At 44.8% G+C, this 11,745-nt stretch overlaps 1 long non-coding RNA gene across 3 annotated transcripts; it reads left to right on the top strand.

Annotated features, from left to right (window-relative positions):
• The first annotated feature begins 450 nt into the window (after positions 1–450).
• On the top strand, positions 451–11,123 carry LOC133072687 (uncharacterized). Of its 3 annotated transcripts, none has more exons than XR_009696802.1 (5): positions 451–727; positions 2,004–2,188; positions 3,424–3,518; positions 9,917–10,297; positions 10,471–11,123. It is a non-coding gene; the product is annotated as an uncharacterized LOC133072687 (long non-coding RNA). The 3 variants fall into 3 exon arrangements; XR_009696803.1 differs by lacking the exon at positions 451–727 and adding an exon at positions 756–1,580; XR_009696801.1 differs by lacking the exon at positions 451–727 and having other exon boundaries at positions 760–2,188.
• Positions 11,124–11,745: the final 622 nt, after the last annotated feature.

The following is an 11,745-nucleotide window of genomic DNA, read 5'->3' as shown; positions in this document are numbered from 1 at the left end:
TGGTCTCTTGCCATGTTTTCTAAATATTCTGTTATTAACTAATGCTGATATCAACATACTTAATATACATGTAGTCGCATTAATGTTTCCGCACACCCATTTCTTGTCATCTGACTTTGCTTGGTAAAGACTGAAAGACCGATTAGGTAGTCAATTTTTCAGTCGTTTCCTTTATGGCTTCTGAGCCTTGTCTTTTTATACTTTAGTAACATCTCATCTCTGAAGTTACAGAGTAAAATGTTTTTCGTGGTTTCTTTCTTTCTGTTTTACTTTCACTGAGCTTACAGCTCACACAGCCCAGCCACGGGCAGAATCTCCCTTGCCCAGGTTGGCCTGGGCCCTACAATCTCGAGGGGAGCTCTTCTCCGCCGCGGCCTCCCGCTCTCCGTCCGCCCTTGTCTGCCGCCTGGGGCGCTCTGTGTCGCGCTGTCCCGAGCGGGGAGCCCCCTCCGAGGCAGAGGCCCCGGGCGAGCTCGGGCGTTCGGGCGGCCTGTGCCGCTGCGGCCTGCCGGCGACGGCAACTCGTCCCGGACGCTCGAACTGGTTGTCGGGCGCCCCCGGCGACCGCTTTGTGTTTTTTTCCTTCGGCGGCCTTCATTAGGGCTGCGATTCAGCCGGCGAACGCAGCACAGAGCTCCAGATGCCGGCAGCACTGGCAGTGATAACCCCGGTGCTGCGGGGGTCTTGGCACGCCTGCGCTTGCTGAAGATTGGATCTGCAGTTCCTTGTAAGGTGGCCTGGCGCTGAGTCTATGTGGGGGGGGTGGTGTTTACTGCCGATCACTCGGGTCGACCAGCATCCCCCCGAGTCCCTCCATCCGCGGGGCCTCGGAGCGGGCAGGGAGATGGTCTTCCGTGCTGGAGTGCTTGTTGCTAGCCGGCCAGGTTCCTGGGTCACCGTTGGAGGCGTTCGTCTCCCCTCCTCAGTCCTCCTGCTCCAAGCTCCGTGGCTTGACCAGCGCCCGAGTCCGTGCTCGGGGGGGGCTCGTTAGTGTGTGTGCCGGAACCCCGTTTCAGGGCTAATACTTGTCTTGCTCCTGGTGGATCTGAAGGGGAGATTTACGTGGCGAGGACGGTCGGTGTGTCTAGGAGCTGGAGAGCGTTTCGGACGTTTTCTCTGCCCGCGGGGGCCGCCTGGGCTATGTCTCGCGGCCAGAAGAAAGTGAACGTGCCCCGCGCGTTCTGAGTCCACATTTTCCGTTTGCCTCGCCTGGGAGTGGCCGTGTGTCTACGTTGGCGGACGGCCCTGAGTTCCCGCCGGTTGTCCTTAGATCCCGGTCGTCCTCCCCTGGAGTAAAGACGGGCCCGGACGGCAGAACAAGGACACGCTGGGCTGCGGGCTGGGGCGACACCGCGTTGCCTGTTCTCGGGTCTCCCCGCCCCGTGGGGCCCATATACTCACCAGGGCCTAGGGGCGGGGTAGACTGCGTCTTTGTGGGAACCGCCTGTGGTCCCTTCTGTTCCCCTTAGGGGCTCGGCGGTTATGTAGACCCTACACACGGGTTTCTCACCGCGGCTGACAACAGGGAACGTGGTGGGCGAGCAAGGAGGACCCCAGTGCGCGCCTTCCGTCTTGTACGGGTGCGGTGGTGGAAGCTCCAAATGTTTCAGACGCAGGGAGCGGGAGGGGGCCGTCCGGTGAGAGTCGAGGGGAGACGCGATCCTGGCGTTAACTTTAGTCCTGGAAAAGCCTCTGAAAACGAGTGGATGGGAGGACGCTTGGGGAGAGGAATGCAGCCTGCGGTGAAATAGGAGGAAATGAGTGAGGAGCGGGGTTGCTGTGCCGTTTCTGCCCTCAGATATGCACTTATACTACTGGCGTTTATGCTGTTTCGTTGTAGCTGGATGGTCACCACAGACAGGTCGACCAGACGGCCAGACAACTTTGAGGTTTTTGTACATTGATTATGTGTGTGTTTAATTGGAGTACTGAAATATATAATAATGAAAATTACTATTATTGTTACATTACTGTAATTATTACCGTTGTCTGTAATTATAAAGTTTATCCACAGAATAGCTGCTCAGTTGAAGATGACCAAAGAGGGAGTTTCAGTATGTCTAAATATTGGTTTAAAAGCAGAGGAAACTCTCTACAACCCACGCGGCCTGCTCCATGCCCTGGAGCAACCATTCTGGAAGTCCAGACCCCTAAACTCTGCAGCATGAGGCCTCAAGGTCTGGTCTTGGTCAGTGACTCTTTTCTCCTGTATCCTTTCCAATTAGAAACAAATCGCTGGGAATATGTTCCTTTAAGCAATCCCATGGGCACCCCTCTTCCTGTCCAGGCTGCCTCCAGCTTCCCTACATCACAGGCTTTGAGCAGGATGTGCCTTCCTGTTTTGCTACCACTCCTATGCGGACCCCTAGTCGCAGCCTAATGCAAGTGTTGTGGCTGATCCCTTGCAATGCAAAGAGTAGCGGCTAAATGCACTTACTGATCTGTATTTTTAAATCTTCATAAACATGATAATGGAAGCATAATATTGAGTCAGGAACATGTGTGACATTGTGAATGATTTCCTTACTATTTAGACATTAAATATAGGGCTCCTTATAACTTTTCCATCCTGAAACTAAAGCTATTCAAGGAGGGGAGAGTGGCTCAAGAAGCAAGTGATATACAAATACATACATATATATATATATATATATATATATATATATATAATTATGGCTAATTTGCATTGTTGTAGGGAAAGCAACACAAACTGGTAAAACAATTTCCCACCAATTAAAAAAAAATTTTAAGAAAGATATTACAGCTATTCGAATGCCTTTTGTATGCAAAGACATATTTCCACACTACTTTTTTCACTTTTTTAGTAGAATTCTATAATTGGAATGACAAGAGGTTTATTGACATCTTGAAAAAATTGCTTTCTAGAAACATATCCATTTATTTATGTGTGTACTGCTCACTAACCTTCATTTAATTGCCATATTTTGAAAGAAAATTAATGTAGAAGGAATTGTTATATTTTTTGCTTGTGAGACCAATGTTTTATGTTTTTGTGTTTTTATTCATTATGGAATGACCTGTGTGTCCTCAGATTGATATTCGATAAAGACCTAAAGGGATCATCAGGCAACTGCGAAACTTTCTGAGTAGCTCCCTCCTTTTTAATACCCTGCCACACAGATAGGCCTCCCAACTCACCAGTGTTCTCAATTCAGATTTTAGCAGGAATGTTTATGGGCCCCTTGCCCTGTAGTTGCAGCGTAAAAACTGCCTGAAGGCAGAGAGCTGCGGAGTCATCAGGTTGACATGTGTGTTCAGCTTCACTCCAGGAACCTAGCCCTGGAACCCTAACACTGCCTGCTGTTCAGGGTGTGAGAACAGTTGTTTAATGTATTTTGTTCAACTTTCTAATTCCCAATTGTAGGTGAGGCAGTCTAGACACTGTTCCTCTTATTGTTGCAGGAAAGGAACCCTTTCCAGGGCCCTAGAGTGGGCTCACAATGCTGACAAAGCAAGAGACTTGATTGGGAAGAGGTACTCAGGAGGATAGCAGCAGGGTAAGTTGGTGATGGACAGGGAGGCCTGGCGTGCTGCGGTTCATGGGGTCGCAAAGAGTCAGACACGACTGTGCAACTGAACTGAACTGAAACTGAAAGGAAACCCAAGGGGACTCTGCCACCTGACTTGCAGTCTCAGGTTTTACAGTGATGGGTTGGTTTCCAGGTTGTCTCTGGCCAAGCATTCTGACTCAAGGCTCACTTCAAGTATTTTGTTCAGCTTTCTAATTACCAGTAGTAGGTGAGGAAGTCCAGACAGTGTGTATTTGGAAGAAGAAATCACATTTTAAGAGAAAATTATACTTTTGAATCAATAGTTTAAAATCACCTAGTCACACGTGCTTCAAGTTGTCTTTTGTTTCATATTCTTTGTTTTGCTCATGAACATGTTAAAATAAAAGGAAATATCAGGAGACACACTTACATGGCTTTTTCCCCCCTAGAAGAACGTTATGCCAATAAATCCTGGGTAGGTCTTAGGAGTCTCTGAATTTCAATCCTTCAGGTACTATCAAGTCACTGAGGCAGTTTTTGCCCCTGTTTTTCATAATAAGATCTGCTGGTCTAATAAGTCACACTAAATTTTCTACAGGTTATATTGTGGATAACTTTTTTTTTTCCCTGAATCCCCGTGTCCATCTTCTTTTTCAGCCACTAGCAGTTCATTCTGCTATAAGTGTGCGGTTCACTATCTCTGGATTGGCTTGAGGTGGCCACCTGTGTGACACTTGGCAGCTCACTTCTCATTTCTAATCCATGGATTTGAATTAAAGGGACTTTGAAGCTCTTGCATTCATTACTCAATAAATACTTATCAACTGAGAATTGTAATCACTGGAGGCACATTAATAAATGAATAGATAGGGACCCTGACCTCATGTGACTTTCTGGAGTACACAGACTCTTATAAATAAAAATTTTAATTGGGGGGAAAGTTTTGATTAGCATTATAAAGAAAAAACTGAGCTTTCCAGGTGACTCAGTGGTAAAGAATCCACCTGCCAAGCAGGAGACATGGGTTCAATCTCTGGGTCAGGAAGATCCCCTGGAGAAGGAAATGGCAACCCACTCCACTATTCCTGCCTGGGAACTCCCATGGATAGAGGATCCTGGCAGGCTGCAGTCCATGGGGTCGCAAGAGTCAGACATGACTTAGTGACTAAACAACAATGATGGAAAAAATCAGGATCACATGGGATGGTAAAGGGGAAACACCAGTATTAGATGGGGTGGTCCAAGAATGCTCATCTGAGAGGTGAATATCTGAGCTGCCAACCAGATGAGCAGAAAACAGCAACCACTTTAAGCTCTAGGACAACGGCATTCTAGGCAGAGGGAAGAGCAAATACAAAGGCCCTGAGATGGGCACCAACTTGGAGGGTAGAAACACATGTTGGCTCAGTTGACATGAGTGAGGCATACATGGTGAAGGGGAGGAGGGAGGAGGGAGGAGGGAGGAGGGAGGAGGGCGGGGGGCGGGGAAGAGTCAGGGCCTAGCTCAGTGCTGGCAGCCTGTGATCCTGGGATTCCCATCTGAGATTTTATTTCTATGTTCCTTAAAAGAGCATCTTAACAAAATCTCAACTTGAACATGAATGGGTTTTACCTACCAATTTTTATCTCTCTTTCTGTATCCTATGGTCTGATTCTGCCCTTAGCTGGTCATGAAGCAACTTGCCAGGATTGATTAATGACTTCTAACCCCCCTTTCCATTTACCCCCACACTTCTGCGGCATGTGCTTCTGTGACACGTCCTGTGGCCATGACGCTCTCCTTCCTTTCGGAACGCTTGCTGCTGCCTTCCTGCTTCTCCGCTGCGTCCTTCCCTGTGTGTCTCTCCCTGGCGCTCACAGCAGGTTCACAGCAGACTCACTCACATGCTCTTCCCTTTGGAGTCCCCCGCTCCCATTTCAGCTGTGATATTTGGATACAAATTCCCAAGGATTTATCTCCAACCAAGACTCCTGCTCCCATGTCTGGGCTCTGTAGAATCTTCACCTGAATAAAAACCTAATACACCGTTCCTTCTCCCCAGTTACATCCCTTACAGGCCCTCCCTCTCTCCTGGGCACCAGGCTCCCTGGTTCAAATCCATGACCCATTTCTCTACACTCGAGTTATCTGGCCACACTGGCTCCAGCCCTAATGGAGTGAGTTGAGCAGTGATGGGCCCAGAGAAGAGTGGAGACAACAGGCATGTACCCAGTGAGGTTGTAACCACACTGAGAATAAAGGGCAGTGCTGATGAAAGGGAAGACTGTAAGGGGTTTCTGAAGGTTAGAACACGTTGGAAAGCAGTTTTAAACACAGGTGCAGGAGTGCTGTGATAGAGAAGTTGCAGTTTAAAGAGAAAGGCTCATTGCTGGCTCAGAAGGATCTTACTGGTAGCATCTTATCAAATGCTCTCTCAGTTACAAATACTCCAGGTTACAAATCCTTTAGAAATATATCCTACACTTTTGCTAGCAGCAGAGTAACACAGGTAAAGTTATATATTGCAGCATTGTTTGTAATGTAAACAGATTGTTGCATATCCGTGTTCATCCCAATGTGGATGGGCCAAGTGTGTTATAATAGTACATCATCCATTCAGTGCACTTCCGTTCAGGAGATTATGTCCTGAGAGAGGACAGTTTCCAAGGTGTTGTCAAACAAATAAAAGCAGCATGTAACAAAACACCATGCTTAATATACCACTATTTGTGTTTTTAATCATGGAATGAAGGAGAAATATATTTTTGTGTTTGCTTATAAGGAACTCTAGGAGGATCCATAAGAAACAAAATACTACCTGTGGAGGGCAGATGGCCCTGGACAAACAGGCTAAATGATAGGAGGCACAAATTAAAGCAAAGTATATTTTCAGTATCTTGAATCATGTACCTGTATTATAACCTCTTTGGAATTTTCAATACATTGAATTTTTTAAAACCGCCCAAGAATAAAATGCATTTTACTGTTTTTATTTTACTATATTATTTTACTATTTTTACCAACTGAATGAATTTCCAGTTTGTTTTACCACAGCTGTGGTTTGCCTACTCTAAAATGTCTATTCATTAGTCTTTTCTGGTGGTTTTGATGTTTTTATTTTAACTTTGGTAAGAACCAAAGAAAAAAAAATTTCTCAACACGCTAGGTAATTTGTCCTTTTCTCTTTTCCTCCTTTCAGATACTTTATAAACTTTGTGGGTTTTGGCACTATTTTCATAACTTTTATTTGCAAGAAAGATGATAAGGCTATGGTAGTTTGCTAGGGTTGCCAGAATAAAATACCACAGACTGAGGCTTAAATAACAGAATTTCATCTAGGTTAGAGTACTCCCTTCTTCTTCTATTTTGTCTTATCAGCAGTTATGTTTCCTCATTTGTTACTGATTTTAGTTGTCTTTTTTCTTAGTCAATATAGCTAAAGATCTGTTGCTTTTGTTAACCTATTTGAGGTAACTTTTGTTTAAAATTGATTTCCTTGGTTTTCCTCTTCTGTATATTTATCTGAGAGCTAGTCTTTAGTATTTTCATTCCTCCTTCTAGCTTTGAGTTTGGTTTGATCTCCCTTTTCTACCTGGGTGTAAAGATAGGTTGCTTATTTGAACTTTCTTTTTAATGTATGCATTAACAGCTTTACATTTCATTGTTGGTGATGTTTTTGCAGAACCCATACATTTTGGTATGTTCTGTTTATATTTTCATTTGTCTCCAGGTATTTTCTAAGTTCTTTTTTGTTATTATTATTTGCCTACTGGTTATTTAAGAGTGTATTTAATCTTCACATACTTGTGGATTTTCCCACTTTTCCTTCTACTATTAATTTTTAGTTTCATTGCATTGTGACAGGAAAAAGTTCCTGTGTGTGATTTGAGTCTATTTATGGTAGACTTGTTTTCTGGCCTAACATGTGGTCAATTTTGGAGAATGTTCCCCGTGCACTTGTGCAAAGTATGGAATCTGTCTGTCTCTGCCCGGGTCACACGGTGCCCTAGCTGCACGGTTCTCAGGGGTCACCTCTCACTGTCGGGCGCGACTGTTGGGTCGGTCGGCCATTTTCATGCATTAATCGCACGGGGAGATCACTGGGACAAAAGGGACACCGTTCTGTCAGCCGGTGACTCTCAATACCCCATGGCAGGGAGGCTAAGAGTGGGCTCTGGTACATCCCGGGAGCCTCTCTCAGACTCACCCCTTGGCTACATTCTCAGAACCTGGAAAATTTAGCCCTGCAAAAGGCCTGGCCCCAATACAAACTCAGTTCAGTTCAGTCACTCAGTCGTATCCGACTCTTTATGACCCCATGAACCGCAGCACACCAGGTCTCCGTGCCCATCACCAATTCCTGGAGCTTGCTCACACTCATGCCCATCGAGTTGGTGATGCCATCCAACCATCTCATCTTCTGTCGTCCCCTTCTCCTCCTGCCTTCAATCTTTCCCAGCATCAGGGTCTTTTCAAATGAGTCAGCTCTTCCCATCAGGTGCCAAAGTATTGGCGTTTCAGCTTCAACATTAGTCCTTCCAATGAACACCCAGGCCTGATCTCCTTTAGGATGGACTGGTTGGATCTCCTTGCAGTTCAAAGGACTCTCAAGAGTCTTCTCCAACACCACAGTTCAAAAGCATCAATTCTTCAGTGCTCAGCTTTCTTTATAGTCCAACTCTATGTTCACTCTTACAGTCTCCTCTTTGACCACTTCCAATTTGCCTTGATTTATGGACCTAACATTCCAGGTTCCTATGCAATATTGCTCTTTACAGCATCAAACCTTGCTTCTATGACTGGCCCCATCCACAACTGGGTGTTGTTTTTGCTTTGGCTCCATCCCTTCATTCTTTCTGGAGTTATTTTTCCACTGATCTCCAGTAGCATATCGGGCACCTACCAACCTGGGGAGCTCATCTTTAACGTCCTCTTTTTGCCTTTTCATACTGTTCATGGGGTCTCAACGAAAGAATCCTGAAGTTGTTTGCCATTCCTTCTCCAGTGGACCACATTCTGTCAGACCTCTCCACCATGACCCGTCCGTCTTGGGTGGCCCCACACGGCATGGCTTAGTTTCATTGAGTTAGATGAGGCTGTGGTCCGTGTGACCAGATTGGCTAGTTGTCTGTGATTGTGGTTTCAGTCTGTCTGCCCTCTGATGCCCTCTCTCAGAGCCTACTGTCTTACTTGGGTTTCTCTTACCTTGGACGTGGGGTATCTCTTCATGGCTGCTCCAGCAAAGCATAGCCGCTGCTCCTTACCTTGGATGTGGGGTAGGTCCTCTGGGCCAAACTCCTGCGCTGTCAATGCTGCGGTGCTCCTGTGCCATGGGGGAACCCCCAAAAATGGCCTCTGAAAGGCACACTAGCTGTGGCCAAAAGCAGTGAGAGAACTCCTAATTTCCTTACGTTCAGCCCTCCATGGCCCTCAGTCGGAATCTGGATTTCAGGGACTCATGCCGCATGTCTTCCTGTTGCCTCCCTGTCTCCTGGCCCCCTCTCTCTCCATCAGGTTTCCTAGACGACCCCTACTCGACCTCTCATACCCACATGATAAGTTTTCTTAGAATGAGGTTTTCAAAAACAGATTATGAATTTCTTTGCCTATAAGTGATTTATATATTTTTTAAAAATCTTTTGTTACTTTGGTAAAGTAAATAAGCATTATTTAAGATTATGGAGCATGTAAAAGCTCATTCTGCTTCCACATAAAAATAACCCCTCACTGTTAGACTTTTGCTATTCTGATGTCCTTAAAACATGACAACAATCTACTCCTAAAATGGGGAATTAAAAATGCGGGAACAGTAGCTGTAAATCAAAGAGTCAGGGCTATGGGAAATCCAAGGCAGCCGCTTGGCTTTTCCTGGCTCCCTGACAAACCTCATTTTTATTTAATGGGTTAACGCCTTCCCTGGCTACCGGGTTAATGCCCTCACAATGACAAAAAAAAAAAAAAAAAATTATGTTTCACTTAATATTAAGTTCTAGTTTTGTTAGTTAAGGTCTGTGTTTACTACGACTCACTTCTGAGATAGTTCTTTGTTGTTATGTTATATTGCTAAAAGATTTAATTAATTAAGTTATTAAAAAGGACACTCTAAGTTTGTTTTGAAAGCTTATCTCAGTAACTAATCTTTGGATAAAGGTCAGATCCTCCACGATGTACAACCAGAAGATTGACACCTGACTATAATCATTTAACAATGTCAGATGACCTGGGGTATACTGGGCTCTACCTAATGAAATTTCTTGACTTAAATTCTGGCTTGTGACCTTACTAATATGGCTAGCTATATTATTTTCCATGTTGCTTGTTTCAGAAGATTGTTTCTTATATTTCTAAATGTGTGAATGACCTGTGATAAAATGCTGACAGGCAGTTCCATATGAGATCAATGACTGTAATAATGTAATTCTAGATATGGGAAGAAGCAACAAGAGGGAATATTCTCCTGGGCCAAGAGTCTAGTGAGACAGGTATGGTCCAGAGACTTGCTACTTGCAAGGTCTGGTCTAGTAACAGCACAGAGTGGCCTGTCAATGGAATCTTCATTAGACCTGGGACACAAAGGCCATGAAATGCCCCCAAAGCATGGTCAAATATGTGGCTGTGAAGAGACCATGTTGACTGGAAGTTGGCACTTACCTGCTGTCTCTACAAAGATTTCATCATGACCACTGCAAGTTGCTGACCTTCAACCCCCCTTGAAAGGAGTTCAGGATGGAGATAAGAAATAAGGCACTCTGTGCTCTGGGAAAAACCCAGAAGAACTGGCCTTCGGAGAGTCAGATGCTTTCAGGTAAAGATTTTTATGAGCCCAAATTCTTGCATCTTCTTATACCTAGAGAAACACTAATGTCATGAACCAATGTCTAGTCCTGGTTCTCCTGGCTAGCTCCTCGGGAGCTTTTCTACTTCTCTTAATCTTTGGGCCATGTATTTTTAACTTTCTGTTAAATTTGTTTATTCTAGAATACAACAAATCTCCAAGTGATAGTTTGACAAGAATATTCCTGGCCAACACCCAGACAATGCTGGAACAAGCCGCCTTATCATTCCATGGACTCTCATCTCCCTCCATAAAGGCACAACACCCCTGTACAGCCTGAAGAAGTCAGAGTGGTCATCGCGCCTTTTCCCCTGAGACTGGGTTTCCAAATGCCTGAGAAGGGAAATAGTTAGATAGTTAGACGTGAGCAGGGTATCAAAAGGGGTCAAAGAATTGGCCCTAAAAATAAAGAGAGGGATGAAAGTAGTGACCCAAGGACCGAAGAGCAGATAAAACCAAGGGGGAACGGAATGCAGGAATGGAAAACCAGACCCTTCTCATCCTTCCCTCCCCCATGTTGTAACTATTAACAGATTTCAGGTCCTCCTGAGCAATATAACCTGTCTCCCTTCCTACCCCATAGGGAGAAGGTCTTTGCCTCACTCTCCGCCCTCCCCCTTCCCCCCAGGAGATGTGCCTCATCCAATCAGCAAATGACCGGCAAGACCCCTATCCTGCTCCCTGTACCCTGGGTATAAAATTGGAATAAGGACCCCTGTTCAACGATGGTTCTCTCTTGAGCTGGCCCACAGTTCCAATGGTGTCTCCCACTCCAATAAACTTCATTTCCCTCTCACTCTGTCTCATGTCAGGAAATTCTTTTCCAACCGGGGCCCAGACCATGACAATTTTCCTTACTGTTGTTACAAAATACTGATTAAATTTTCCTATCTAAATAGGAATGTCTGATTTACTTAAAGGGATGACTGTAGCTGACACAGGAAACCCCACGAAGATATTAGTGGATTTCTCAGAAGAAAACTACATGCCAGGAGGCAGTAAAATGAAATATTCAGAAGGCAGAGCAATAAAAATTGCCAACCAGGAAAACTCTATTCACCAAACTTATCCTTCAAATATGATGGGAAAGTAAAGGCTTTCTTAAAGAAAAGCTGAGGGAGTCCATTACCACCAGACCTGCCTTGCAAAGAATACTGGAGAAGTTCAAGCAGAAGAAAAAAGATGCAAAGTAACACATGAACACACACAAGAGTATATAACACACTAGGTGAGGTAAAAATACATAGATTTAGTTAATTCCAATTACTTAGAACAACGGTATATTAACAACTTCAAGTATAAAGTTTCAAGGAAAGGATGATTAAAAGTAACTACATCTAATATACCTTATTAACAAACACACAGCATAAAAGAGAGAACTGTGACATCAGAACATTCAGAGGAAGAGTTAAATGGTG

Source organism: Dama dama, chromosome 18, assembly GCF_033118175.1.
Source record: "Dama dama isolate Ldn47 chromosome 18, ASM3311817v1, whole genome shotgun sequence".
NCBI lineage: Eukaryota > Metazoa > Chordata > Mammalia > Artiodactyla > Cervidae > Dama > Dama dama.
This window is presented reverse-complemented; position numbering and strand designations above follow the sequence as displayed.